Source organism: Pinus tabuliformis, chromosome X, assembly GCF_031772625.1.
Source record: "Pinus tabuliformis cultivar Carrire ecotype Pingquan chromosome X, CPIR1, whole genome shotgun sequence".
In the NCBI taxonomy this organism is placed as follows: domain Eukaryota; kingdom Viridiplantae; phylum Streptophyta; class Pinopsida; order Pinales; family Pinaceae; genus Pinus; species Pinus tabuliformis.
This window is the reverse complement of record NC_142308.1, coordinates 349,516,989-349,532,248: the sequence shown is the minus strand read 5'-3', so window position 1 is coordinate 349,532,248 and position 15,260 is coordinate 349,516,989.

The following is a 15,260-nucleotide window of genomic DNA, read 5'->3' as shown; positions in this document are numbered from 1 at the left end:
TTACTATTGGGATCAGTCAAGGAACAATGGAAAATGGAGAATTTGGAAGCTACCAGACTACATTGAGTTGACTCCGCTAAAAACTCAAGCTAAAGTTTTGGAAGCTATTCTGAAAAAGAGACAACTTTTGACCTCAACTTCAGATGACCTATTAAGATGGGGCAGAAATAATAAGGGTGTTTTCAACCTCAAAGAAGCCAAAAGAATAGCCACGATTCTTAACTTTCCAAACACTGACAAGACATGGAAAGACCTATGGAATAACCCACAATGGATGAAGATCAAACTGTTTAGGTGGTTCGTTCAACAAGAAAAGATTCTAACTTGGGAGAATCTCAAAAAGAGAGGTTTTGTTGGCCCCTCGAGATGTCACCTATGTGGCCATCAGGAAGAAACCACAAATCATCTTCTCAACCTCTGCTCCTTCACCTCAACCCTATGGAACTGGGTAGCAGATGTCTTCAAGCAGACAGATAGGAATGAAAATAATATCACTGTTACGTTGAAAAATTGGAGAAGATATTTCTCGGACAATGAGACAATAAACACAACCTGGGCTCTGATTCCAGGGTTCTTGATTTGGAATGTATGGAACAAGCGCAACAACAGGATCTTCAAAGACCAAAACGGCACTATTAGAAGCATCATAGCACTAATCCTAAAACATCTCAAGGAGACGGTCAACACCCTTGGGGGTTTTTCTATAGGAAAGCACACGGGCCACAGAGAGGCTCGCATTCTGGAAAGGTTGGAACTTTAGATACATATCCCTCAGAGTCTAAATCATACCACAAAGCATACTTCAGAGGGAAAGGCTTTCTAGCAACCCCCTTCATAGGGTTTTTTAAAATTCAACATAGATGGAGCCTCAAAAGGTAACCCTGGAGACGCTGGTTATGGAGGAGTCATAAGAGATGAGGAGGGCAACATAAAAGTCATCTTTCACAGTCATCTGGGAAAAGCCACCAACAATATGGCTGAACTCATGGCTATGGAGCAATGCTTGGAGATTCTAATAGAGCACAATACACATAATGTTATTATCGAGGCTGACTTAGAATTAGTCATCAATTCGGTCAAGCGGATAGGCACAGGAACAGCACCAGATAAAATCTCAAGCCACTGGAGGCTTCTACAGGTCTATCACAGAATTCAATCACACCTAAGAATTCTAAGAACTCTCAATTTCGTGCATGTACGCAGGGAAGCCAACAGAGTAGCGGACTGGCTAGCCAATGAAGGGGTAAGATGCACACGAGATAACATGTGTTGCAGGTGGGAGGAGGTACCAGACAGCCAAATGCGTGAAGGCTGTTCATCTCGGGCCCTCACAGACATGGAGCAATACCAGAACAGACAGGGCAACTAACTATCACCTTTCATCAATGAAGAATAGGAGTATGTTAGGAAGATACACAGAGTTTGGGAACTTGTGGGTCTCGAAGGAGATCACCATAGTTTGCCTTTGCATTGGTGCTATTGGAAGCTTGGCCAGAGAATGGGTAACTAGGAACACGGTAACAATTAGTCCCAACAGATGGCTCAGAAGTATGGAGGGCAGCAGACACAGAGTCTTTGTGGCTTGGCACCAGAGTGGGTCAGAGCGGTTTCCAAGTCCTCGAGCACCCTCAAAACCTGAAATGGTCTTCAAAAAAAGCAAACGATGCCACTAACTATCCACCTCATGGCTCTGTGAGGAGAGGGATTACCACCCTTATCGGGCGGGTATCTCGTGGGATCATGGAGAGCAGATCAAAGGCTACATGGCAACGAGCAGGTTGGTGGGTCCGGGAGATAGTCTGTGGGAGTCAAAATAGCTTCCGGTATACCACCCTTTTCGGGCGCCCTCAAAACCAAAAGTGGTATCTATGAATTGCATGTGATGCCACTCAACTGTCAACACGTGGCTTGGGGTGGAGAGTGAATACCGCCCTCATCGGTTGGGTATACCTCGGGCTTCTGCTCCATCCGATATGGCCACTGGTCGTTTGATCATGAGGGAGCAGATAGACGGCTATAAGCTGTTGAGCAGGTTAGTGGGTCCCAATTCACGAAATCTCAGCAGACCCAAAATCTCTTGGATACAATTTCTATTCCCATCTTTAAGTCCGCCAAATGTTTTGTCGGGGTATCAAATTTTGTACGGGTATTAAGTGTTGATTTAAATCTTCCATTTGTCGAAGGAATTGCTTCCTCTTAACGCCTGTTGTAACTTATGTAACATATTTTCAGTCACAAGTTAATAGAAGGTCCGACTCTTTAGCAAAAAAAAATTAAGGAGCTTCCAACCACTATTACTTTCTTTACCCCATGCAATAGTACTAGTTGCAATCCTTGAAGCACCACTAATGCCCCTATCTCAATAATGTTGGTAGCTACCCTTAGTCTAACTAGGATCAAATATGATCTACACACTCTCTCCACCCCATCTTCCAACAATGTAAACTTTGAAACAGGAAATATAAACTCAAAACGGGAACTCTAGCCAAAAAGCCCCAATAAAACATGAAAAACAGTGTTAAAAACGAAAAGTGTTGATGCTGCAATAACACTTTTTTTTCTAAGGTAACTTGCCAACATATTTTAAAAATGGCAGTGAAAACCAATTTTTTATGCAAAAATTGTGCAAAAAACACCCTCAAAACGAAAAGTCTTGATGGTGGAATAACATTTTTTTTTCTAAGGTAAATTTTCAACATTTTAAAATAATGGCATAAAAGATTTTATCATGACTTCGAAAAACAATAAAATTTCAAAAAAATAATGAAAACATAAAATTAAAAATTAAAACAACCAAAAAAACAAAACAAAAAAGTTAAAAAAGTTAAAAAAAAAAAAAAACACAAACAAACAAACAAAACAAAACAAAAATAAAAATATATATTAAAAACAAAACGTAAAAATTAAAAAAAAAACAAAACAAAACAAAACAAAAACAAAAACAAACAAACAAAAAAGTCAAAAAATCAAAAAATCATAAAAATGTTAAAAAAAAACAAAATTAACCTATTAAAGATAAGAATTAAAAAACTAAAAAAAAAAAAATATATATATATATATATATAATATGGTCGAAGAGGACCTCGTGGACTACGAGGAGGACCCCATGCCTCAACAGGACATCTGGGCATATAATAATCGCCCTGCCATGAAACCTTGGGGATAGGAACATGTTTCCGAGACAGCTGCCTCCTCCTTACATACACAACTGCCGCACTCGGGGAAGAAGAAGCACACTGATATTAACCTGGCTGACCTCCCGGGTCTCGAATGTCCGCCCCTCTCGTCGGCAACGCTCCGTCTTCTGGGTACCTGTCTGCAGACTTCTCCTTCATTTGATTCGCCTCTTCAGAACCCTACTCTACCCTCTTTGCCTACACCCCCTCCGCCTCCACCGCCCTCAAACCCTGCATCTGTTTCATTGATGCCGTCGAACTCCCAGGGTACACAGCGCCCCCCCTCGTTCACTACTTCCGGGCACTAGCAGTATCGGTCCCCGCTCCCCTATCCGCTCGGGTTGTTTTAACACGTCGCTGCTTCCGGCACGCTCTGCGGGATCTGCACAACACAGCACTTCTGATCCGTGCCGCAAACTACTAAAGGATTTCCCTATTGGAAAGCACTCGGAGAAGCTGAAAAAAGGCAAGTGCCTTCGGGCTATAGATTCGGATATCAATCTCACATTTGGTGAAGACGTTCAGATGGCGAATGCTTTGGAAAATGCCCGAAAGGTTCTGGTCAGCAGGGTAAGAGTTCGTACTTATTCGGTTGAAAGATTAAAGATATGGACAGAGGAGATTTGGGGCTCTCTCCTAAAAGAGCTACCAGTGATCAGGGTCCTTGCGAGGGGCTGGTTCGCATTGCATTTTCACAGGCCCGAATATACCCAATGGATACTTTCCCAATACTGGCATATTGAATTGGCACCAGTCCTGCTAAAGCGCTGGGATCCTCTTTTCGACCCGGAGCGTGAACAATTGGGTGCCGGTCTTATTTGGGTACGACTTCCTGGTTTGCCCATGCAATTTTGGACTCTGCAATTTTTCAAGAGAATAGGTGACGCATTGGGCACCTACCTGGAGCATGACAAACCCTATGAACAAACTAGAATCATGACCATGGCTCGCATCCTGGTTCACCTTGACACCAGGCCAGGACTGGAGGAGAAAATCACCCTGCATCGCAGACACTTCTCGCGCAAGCAACTGCTGGACTATGAAGGTGTACCGTTTCGATGCCGTAGATGCCACAAAATCGGCCATCTGTACAAAGACTGCCCTCTGCTTTCGGGGGTGACATCCGAGGATACAAAAGGACCCAGACAGCAGCCTACAGTGGATCAAAACATAGGAGTAAATAATCCTGTGGAAGGGGATCTGACTCATAACGAGACTCCAACAAATGTGGTATCAGAAGGCGCCAAGAAGACCAACAACAGAAGGAAGGCTACATCCACTCCTGCACCGCCGCGCACCCGGTCCAAGACAGCGGAGACTGCATCATCTCATCCGGGTAACGCATCTATTCCCATATGTTCTCGTAATTTATCTGAAGTTTTGCATTCTGTTATGCACACCTCTTTGCGGTCCCCTCATATTGATCCGACACCTCTTCCTTCCATCCTCTGCACTATTGCTCCCCCCCCCCTACCTTCTCCACCACACCCTCCTCTCACAAGTTGGAGCAGGGCCTCCCCGATCCCTCATCCTCCCCGGCCGGCTCCGGATCGCACCCCTACCATCTCAGACCTTGGGCCCGCACCAGATTGCTTGGACTGGGTTCTTCCCCAGGTCGATACCGCAAGCCAAAGAGGGGCCGACCATCTAGAATCAACTCGGCTATTCAAAGCGTTGTAGCTGATGTCGCCCAGGGGCGACAATACACCATAGAACGGGCACTTAGAGAAATTGAGCCCCTGGCAAGTGGTTCCCCATGATTTGGCTCTCCTTCAATTGCAGGGGATTAGCCAACCCCAAAAATCGATTGGCTCTGAAACGACTGATACATGAATCCAGATGTGACATACTTTTCTTACAGGAGACCCTATGCACCTCAGAGGTGGCGGTGCGAACCCTTCAGGCTCTTCTCCCAGGTTGGATATTTCAAGGTATGGATGCAAATGGCCGGGTCTGGCCATTGGCATAAACCCTAGAAAAGGCAAGCCTCTCTCCTCATGGGGGGGCAGAGGATTCCTCGGTATGGACATCTTCTTGGGGGAGCTGGGTTTCCCTATTCGTATTATCAACATCTATGGCCCTAACCTGAATAGGCTGTCCTTCTGGCAAAACTTTCTGGATAGCAACCACATTACTCGGGCTACTGTACTGGGGGGTGATTTCAACTTCTCCCTGGGTGTTGGAGAATCTTGGGGACATCATGCACAGATTGATCCTATCTCTGAACAGATGAGTATGCTAATTGATGCATATAGGCTTGTTGATATTCCTATGAATAAGAAAGTCCCAACTTGGCACAATCAGCAAACTGGGGAGGCAGCTCTGGGGAGACGGCTGGACAGATTTCTTGTACATGAGGATCTGATTCCATTATTCCCCCTGTATAGACAATGGGTCAGCTCAGGTGGTCTTTCTGATCACCTCCCAATCCTCTTACAAGTCAGTGATGCAAAAATCAAGCCCCGCTCCCCTTTCAAAATTTTTGCTGGATTCCTACAAGACCCGAATTACATTAAAATGGTCTCAGAATACTGGGGATCTCAACCTCCTCTAAGAGAGCAGAGAAAAGCTGTGGAATTTTGTGACAGATTAAATGAGCTAAAGAAATTGACTGAGACCTGGGCGAGAAGGAAGCGACTCAGAGATGAACAGCTGCTTATTGATACAGAAACCCAGATAGCTCAATTGACGGACGAAAAGGGGACTGGCTACCTATCTGAGGCATCGAAATCTTTACTGAACCATCTGGTTGGAAAAAAATCAAAGATCCTACAAGAAAAAGAGGAGTTGTGGAGGTTAAAAAGCAGAGCCATTTCGCTCAAAGCAGGTGACAGTAATACCAAATACTTCCACAACCTTGCAAATGGTAGAAAGGCATCAAACACTATTTGGCAATTGCCATGTGAACCTGATGGATGGGCTACCACGCACCAGCAACTTGCCAAATTGGGGGTATCACATTTCAAACGGCAATTCACTGCACCGAATGCCATCAATCTTCCAGATATCATCAATCTTGCATGTCACTTCCCTAGGTTTGTTGGTCAAGAGGATATTGAAGAACTCACTCAACCTGTTACTAAACAGGAATTGGAAAGCACCCTCAAATGGTTCAAGAAAGATAAGAGCCCGGGGCCGGACGGCTGGCCAGTGGAGTTCTATCTGGCTTTCTACGATCTACTGGGCGGGGACTTATTGGAGGTCATTGAAGAAAGCCGGATCACAGGGCACATTCATCCCCCAATGAACAACACCTTCATTGCCCTGATTCCTAAATCAGATGACCCTACATCCTTTAATGACTTCCATCCTATTTCTTTATGCAACTGCCTCTACAAAATCATTTCCAAGATCATAGCAAATCGCATCAAACCCATTCTATCTTCACATATCTCTGCTGAACAGTTTGCCTTCCTCCAAAATCGACACATTCAAGAGGCCATTGGCACCGCCCAGGAAGCTTTACACTCCATAAAGCATAAGAATCTCAAAGGCATATCTCTTAAGATTGATCTTGCAAAGGCTTTTGATAAAGTTAATTGGCTCTATCTGAAGATGATACTCACCCATTTGGGCTTCCCCCTCATTCTTATAAACTGGATTATGGGCTGCATATCTTCTGCCTCCTTCGCTATCCTCATCAATGGCTCGGCCTCTGCTCGTTTCAACATCAACAGAGGAATCAGACAAGGATGTCCTCTATCCCCACTCCTCTTTCTAATTGTCATGGAAGGCTTTTCATCTCGAGCCCTCACAGACATGGAGCAATACCAGAACAGACAGGGCAACTAACTATCACCTTTAATCAATGAAGAATAGGAGTATATTAGGAAGATACACAGAGTTTGGAAACTTGTGGGTCTTGAAGGAGATCACCATAGTTTGCCTTTGCATTGGTGCTATTGGAAGCTTGGCAAGAGAATGGGTAACTAGGAACACGGTAACAATTAGTCCCAACAGATGGCTCAGAAGTATGGAGGGGAGCAGACACAGAGTCTCTGTAGCTTGGCACCAGAGTGGGTCAGAGCGGTTTCCAAGTCCTCGGGCACCCTCAAAACCTGAAATGGTCTTCAAGAAAAGCAAACGATGCCACTCACTATCCACCTCGTGGCTCTGTGAGGAGAGGGATTACCACCCTTATCGGGCGGGTATCTCGTGGGATCATGGAGAGGCAGATCAAAGGCTACAGGCCAACGAGCAGGTTGGTGGGTCCGGGAGATAGTCAGCGGGAGTCAAAACAGCTTCCGGTATACCACCCTTTTCGGGCGCCCTCAAAACCAAAAGTGGTATCTATGAATTGCATGCGATGCCACTCAACTGTCAACACGTGGCTTGGGGTGGAGAGTGAATACCGCCCTCATCGGGTGGGTATACCTCGGGCTTCTGCTCCATGCGATATGGCCACTGGCCGTTTGATCATGAGGGAGCAGATCGACGGCTATAGGCTGTCGAGCAGGTTAGTGGGTCCCAATTCACGAAATCTCAGCGGACCCGAAATCTCTTGGATACAATTTCTATTCCCATCTTTAAGTCCGCCAAATGTTTTGTCGGGGCATCAAATTTTGTACGGGTACTAAGTGTTGATTTAAATCTTCCCTTTGTTGGAGGAATTGCTTCCTCTTAACGCCTGTTGTAACTTATGTAACATATTTTCAGTCACAAGTTAATAGAAGGTCCGACTCTTTAGCAAAAAAAAAATTAAGGAGCTTCCAACCACTATTACTTTCTTTACCCCATGCAATAGTACTAGTTGCAATCCTTGAAGCACCACTAATGCCCCTATCTCAATAATGTTGGTAGCTACCCTTAGTCTAACTAGGATCAAATATGATCTACACACTCTCTCCACCCCATTTTCCAACAATGTAAACTTTGAAACATGAAATATAAACTCAAAACGGGAACTCTAGCCAAAAAGCCCCAATAAAACATGAAAAATAGTGTTAAAAATGGCAGTGAAAACCAACATATTTTAAAAATGGCAGTGAAAACCAATTTTTTATGCAAAAATTGTGCAAAAAACACCCTCAAAACGAAAAGTGTTGATGGTGGAATAACATTTTTTTTCTAAGGTAAATTTTCAACATTTTAAAATAATGGCATAAAAGATTTTATCATGACTTCGAAAAACAATAAAATTTCAAAAAAATAATGAAAACATAAAATTAAAAATTAAAACAACCAAAAAAACAAAACAAAAAAGTTAAAAAAAAAAACACAAAAACAAACAAACAAACAAACAAAACAAAACAAAAATAAAAATATATATTAAAAACAAAACTTAAAAAAAAAAAAAAAAACAAAACAAAACAAAAACAAAAACAAACAAACAAAAAAGTCAAAAAATCATAAAAATGTTAAAAAAAACAAAATTAACCTATTAAAGATAAGAATTAAAAAACTAAAATATATATATATATAAAATAAGAAAAACATATTTTCCAAAAAATTGTAATATATATATATATATATATATATCGTAAACCATATAAGAAAAAAACACTATATACAATTAAATAAATAAAAATTTAAAAATACATTAAAAAAAAAATTAAAAACAAACTAGATTATAAAAACAAAAAAAAAAAACTATTAGAATTAATATTATAAACATTTTTTAAAAACCCAAAATATACTTAAAAATATATATATATATATATTCAAATTAAAAAAAAAAAAAAAAAAAAAATTGAAATTTAAAAAAAAATCATTTAAATTTTTTTAAATATATATTTTTAATTAAAAAAAACAACCATTTAAAATATATATATATATAATTTTAAAATAATAATAATAATTTTTGCACCTCACTGGCCGTCCATGGAGGCGCAACCCAAGTAATCATGATTTCAAAAAAAACTGGACATATTTAATTTTAAATTGTCAAAAAATGTAACATTTAAAAAAATATATCCACACTTAATACATTAAAAAATTTAAAGTGTTAAAAATACGCCCTCTAAAAAAAGGTTGTTGCATCAACACATTTCAAAATTAGCATGAAAATCACTAACATTTAAAAACAGCTATTTATATTTGATACATAAGAAAATTTAAAGTGTCAAAAATATGCTCCAAAAAAAATGTGTATTCTGAATCACCACTTTTCAAAATCGGTTGATTTTTGTGCTACCTCAACGAAGCGAGTAATCGTATCAATTCCCTTTCAAAGTTTACGTTGTTTTCCACATTATGGATCTTAACAAGTAGTATCAAAGCACTTTCTTGGGCCAAGGAAAAGAATTTTTTTTCTTTTTGCAGATTTTCTTTTGGAGGGTTTCTTTTATATGATAATTGAAGAGCCTCCAAACATTATTACTTTCTTTACGCCATGCAATAGTACTAGTTGCAATCCTCGAAGCACCACTAATGCCTCTGTCGCAATATTATTGGTAGCGTCCCCTAGTCTAACTAGGATCAAATAAGATCTACATGCCCTCACCACCCCGTCTTCCACGCTAAGGATCTTAACAAGTAGTATCAAAGCACTTTATTGGGCCAAAGGGAAGATTTTTTTTTTCTTTTTGCAAATTTTATTTTGGTGGGTTGTCTTTTCCTATTCACAAATTGTGGTCACACGAATGCCATTTGAAGCAAAGTGGTGGTGCCATTTCTAAATTGTAGTCATAATGGTGATTCTAAGAAGCATGACATCAGTTACAACCATTCCAAGTTACAACCCCAACACGCTCAAAAAAAAATCTTGACACATTTTTCTCTCTACTTGAGAACAAAATTGCAATCACAATAGTGCTAATGAAAGCATAGTTGCGGTATCATTTCCAAATTAGGGTCATAATAGTGATTATGATCAATATTGAAGAAGTTACAACCATTTTTAAATTGCAATCTCAAAAACCCTGGCAACACAAAGGAGCTCCATTGAATACAACTCTAGCTTTCGTACTATGGAATATTGCATTCAACTTAGATATATTAACCCCCATCATTGAGGGATATGGAGAAAGAGAAGGCTTTAGGGATGTCTTCAACAATTTTTACTAAGAATGTTACTAGTAATATAGAGGAAATTCATAAGCAAGTTGTGACTTTTTCAATGTGAACCTTTCCCATTGGCCATGTTCCATTGAAATCCACAATCAACTTACATAGTTGTGGATGATGTTTTGGCAAATGAATATCCCTAGTCCATAGATGAAATGATTTGTGTCCATGTGAACATCTTCAACTAATCATTCAACCATTTGTTGATTTCATGTATCAATGGTCGAGAGTTAGCAGAAGCACCTATACATGGATCTAGCGTTTGGATGAATTTCTTAACCTACTTCATCGTAAGTGTTAAGAGTAGTACCCAGTGGGGTCCTAGCTTATGGATGCATCTATATGCAAGCATTGAGGGAAAATCATTTTGAAGGGGGATGAGAACGTGGAATTCCCCCTAATGTTGTGATTGGGACCTAAGGACCCATTAGAATTAACGTGAGGATAGGTATGGAAATTAAACTAAGTCCATTATGTAAAATTATTTAAATAAGGCCTACTAGGTAGTTATCATTCAATAAATGTAATATGGCTCAATCATGAATGCAAAGGCCATCGGTGATCAAGGTTAGTGTTTGCTAAGTAACCATAACCAAGTATGGAGCCCTCCTTATGAAATATGGAAACCATTACTATTGTATTGCAAGATTGCACATTTCGAGGTTGCCTGCTCTAGAGAGGTACACAAACATGGGTTTATCTTTCCATAAAAAAAAAAATATTGTATGGCTTGCACTGCTTTAGGGTTTTGGATTTATAAATTATAGGAGCTTCCCTAACATATTCTTTAATACACCAATTGTTATTCATGTTCAAACAAAGGATTACAGTACTGACACCCACTCCCAAAAAACAAGAGGGAACAAGTGAGGTTGTGATTACAAAGAGAGTAAAAGTTCACCCAAGAGAGGCAATGGTGAGAGAACATGGTGGTGCCACTAGGAAAGGCTAACAAAGGTGAGACAACATGTGTCAAAGGAGAAAGGTGGGGACCCCACCTCTTGATTAGGGGGGTTAACAGGGGGTCAATGATGTTACATAGGCTAATGAAGTGAGACATCTTTCCTTGCAGCAAGGGCACAAGTTGGTGGCCAATAATGTTGTGTGAACTAGCAAAGTGTAAGTAGGAAACACCCCCTCAACTTGTGATAATGAAGCAAGTTCACAGTAAACAATGCCATGCAATCTAGCAAAAAGCAAATAAGAGACAAAAAGAGGCGACAACACTAAAGAAGAACTAGTGAAGGTGAAACACAAAGAAAGAGATAGTGGATAGATGACAAGCTACAACCAAGATACAAGAGAAGAAGCAGAGTATACGAGGAATGGAAACAAGTGATAGGAGTCAAGAGACAACAAATAAAAGGGCAAGCTAATGATAACAAGGTCAGAAGAGCAACCTAACAACAATAATTTGAGGGATGCATCAACCAAGACCAAAACTTTGTGCGAAGGGCCAAAGGAAAGGAGAACAAGCATAGTGGTTGGTTCCCACTGAGGTGAGGCTACCTCAAGCCAGAGAGTAACCCAAGATATTGATCCAAGGAGTTCTAATGATCCATTAAAGAAATCAAGGGGAGAAACAAAGATCAAAGAGCATGTGGTGTGAGACAAACTAGCAAAAGGACATAATAAGGAAAAGCCAAGAGGAAAAGATGGTGCCAACAATGTTTCAAGGGGAACCCAAGGGAAAGGAGATCATCACCAAAAGAGGCCAGCAAATGGCTAGGGAGCAAGATGAGCATTTTGGAAAAGAAGTGAAGTGAGACTACCTTGCGGAGGAAGGAGGAAAATGCCCCTACCCTAAACAAAACAAAAAAAAGGGAGGCTCAAAAAAAGTTTTAGGTTGAGCAAACCAAGAAAAGGGAGGGTACCAAGCAAGAGAGGGAACCATGCATGGGATAATCCATGATGACAAGCTAACAAAGATCAAAAAGCATGTGGTGTGAGACAAACTAGCAAAAGGGCATAGTAAGGAAAAGGCAAAAGAAGGAAAGATGGTGTCAACAAATGTTTCAAGGGGAACCCAAGGGAAAGGAGATCATCACCAAGAGCCATCAAATGGCTAGGGTGCAAGATGAGCTTTTTGGAAAAGGAGTGAAGTGAGACTACCTTGTGGACGAAGGGAGGGGGCCTGAACAAAACAAAAGGGAGGGTACAAAGAAAGAGAGGGAACCATGCATGGGTAATCCACGATGACCAGCTAATAAAGAGGATAAGAGGACAAGCAAAAAGTAAGCAAGGTAGATGAGGAAGATTGAAAAGTGATCAATAAAACAAGAGGTTGAGATGAAACAAAAGGATGAGAAATAAAGCTCATAATAGGAAGCAAAGGATATCACAAAAAACTTCCTATGATAAGAGAGGCTCTAAGAAGGAACACCCCAAGGAAGTGGGCAAACCATTCCTCATAGCTAGTAGTGTAGTAATGAAGGTTGAGTCTTGAATTTTAAGGTGCAAGGAAAGCGGTTGAAAGATTTTTATTTTGGGTTGAGATGTAGAAGTGCAAGGAGTGGTGTTAGATTCTTTGCTTGTGTCATGTTGAGATGTCAAAACTAAGCCAAGCCTTAGAATCCTTTCAATGGATTTGATTTGGGATAAAATTTTAGGAAGTTTTTAGTTCTTTAGGTCCATAAGGCTTTGTCTCAAATGTTTGTTGAAGTCAATCAACCCGATTTCCAAGTTGTGCAAAGATTTCACATGTTAGATGTCAACTTCTCTTAAGGGTGGAGGAAAAGTTACCTAATAATCTTAGCAACAACTTTTGTTATGTTGAAAGGAGGCTCTAAAAATACTCCATGGTTAGTTTGGTTCGTGTTAAGGGAAGGTGGAAGGTTCCCTGTGTTTGAAAGTGGCATTTGAGTAATAGATAAGGTAACTCAATTGCATGAAAACCTATGGTTAGGAGGTCATTGAAGACGATTTGTTGGATGTATACTACATATGAAGGTATATTCACTATGTTTTATACTCATTTGTATTGCATCTGATAAGTTTGACATGTTTCAAAGGAAAACCTAGTTGGCACCAACATGGAAGAAGCTAGGGTGAAGAGATATGAGGGAATCAATATCCATGGACAAAGAAAAACAAGGAGCAACTAAAAAATAGTAAAGCCTTCACTTAAGCAAGGAAGTGGTGATAGGAACTTCCTAGTGTAGAGCTATCAAAATGTAGTATGAAGTATGATGGCTAGTGTGACACATATGATACTTCAAAGACAAAAGGCTCAAAAGAAAGTGGAGTCACCACTTAAGGCAAAGGCAAGAAAACTAAAGAAAGAATAGGAGGTGAAAAAAAATAGGCCCCTCTAGGTTTAATAGGGTCAATTAAATGCTTGTGCCATATCTAGGGTTGTGGGAGGTTTAGTGTCAAAATCCTCTAAAACCATAATCACAAGAAGTAAATGTGATGACCAATCCTCTTCGCATCCAAATCTATTTGTACAGTGGATTTAAACGAGAAAAGGAAGAGTGCAACCTAGCTAACCTCACTTTCCCATTTAATGCATACAAAAAGCAATCAACATTAAATAGGCGTTGCCTAACGAGGCCACAATTTTGGCCAAATGGCGAATTTCTCGCCAAAATCTAGCAAAATATCTTCAAAAAATCTCACTGCGAGAGTGTTCAAAACGGTTTTTTTATGGCAAAAATGGATTAAGCACCATCAAAAACCCTTAGGGCACCCAAAATCCTGAAACTTGACAGTTGTAACCCAAATTTTCAAAAATTTCCGCCATATTTTCTCAAAATCATGCCTAAATTTCTATTATTTTCCAGACAAAATTGTGACTTGTTTAGACTACATGTATTAAATATGTTATCATTTTACTTTTTAGTATAAAAATAAAAATAAAAAAGATCTTTGGGATTATTCACTATACAAGTGAATAAAAGTTATTAACTAAATTCTTAAATACATATAAACACAATTAGAAAAATACTAGAGTGACACAAAACAGCTAACCAGTAAAAAAAAACAAACTAACTAACTTAATGTTCGTAATAAAAAGCAGCTAACCAAAAGAGAAAAGAAAGAAAACCTACTTAATGTTCTCCATATGTCATGATCCACTACTTACTATCCCTCATATGTCATGTATCCATTTAACAAAATGAAGTTGGATACAATATTTCCCAATATATATAATGAAATGAGTCCTGATCCATTTAGGAAAATGAAGTTGGATACAATATACAATATTTCCATATTTCCCAATATATATAATGAAATGAGTCCTGATCCATTTAGGAAAATGAAGTTGGATACAATATACAATATTTCCCAATATATATAATGAAATGAGTCCTGATCCATTTAGGAAAATGAAGTTGGATACAATATACAATATTTCCCAATATATATAATGAAATGAAATACTCAGATGCCTATACCCTAAATAAAATTATGATGACCCAAATGCTCTTTATTGAATATATCGAAATGAAATACTCAGATGCCTATACCCTAAATAAAATTATGATGACCCAAATGCTCTTTATTGAATATATCTTCCTCACTCATATTGTGGGACAACTTCCTTTAAGGTATATGGTATGGATATTGAATATATCATATAATATTCATGTTCAAGGGAGGTATACTGATTTGAATATGTAAGTATATCATATAATATTCATATTTTCAAAAAATATACCCTAAATAAAATTATGATGACCCAAATGCTCTTTATTGAATATATATCTTCCTCACTCATATTGTGGGAGACTTCCTTTAAGGTATATGGTATGAATATTGAATATATCATATAATATTCATGTTCAAGGGAGGTATACTGATTTGAATATGTAAGTATATCATATAATATTCATATTTTCAAAAAATATTAACAAACAAAATGCATAATTACCATGTTTGAAAAATGCATAATGAAGGTTCCGTAAAAATGAGAAATACTCTTGTAATTGTTATCAAAATAAGTGCTTAGAAATTAAAATTATCAAATCTATTTAAGTACCATCTCTGTTAACAACATAAGTTGATTGTCCTTGTTCCTTTCTTTAAGGAAAACAGCTTGAGAAATGAAAACAGCCTCAAACTGTGTCTACAAACTCA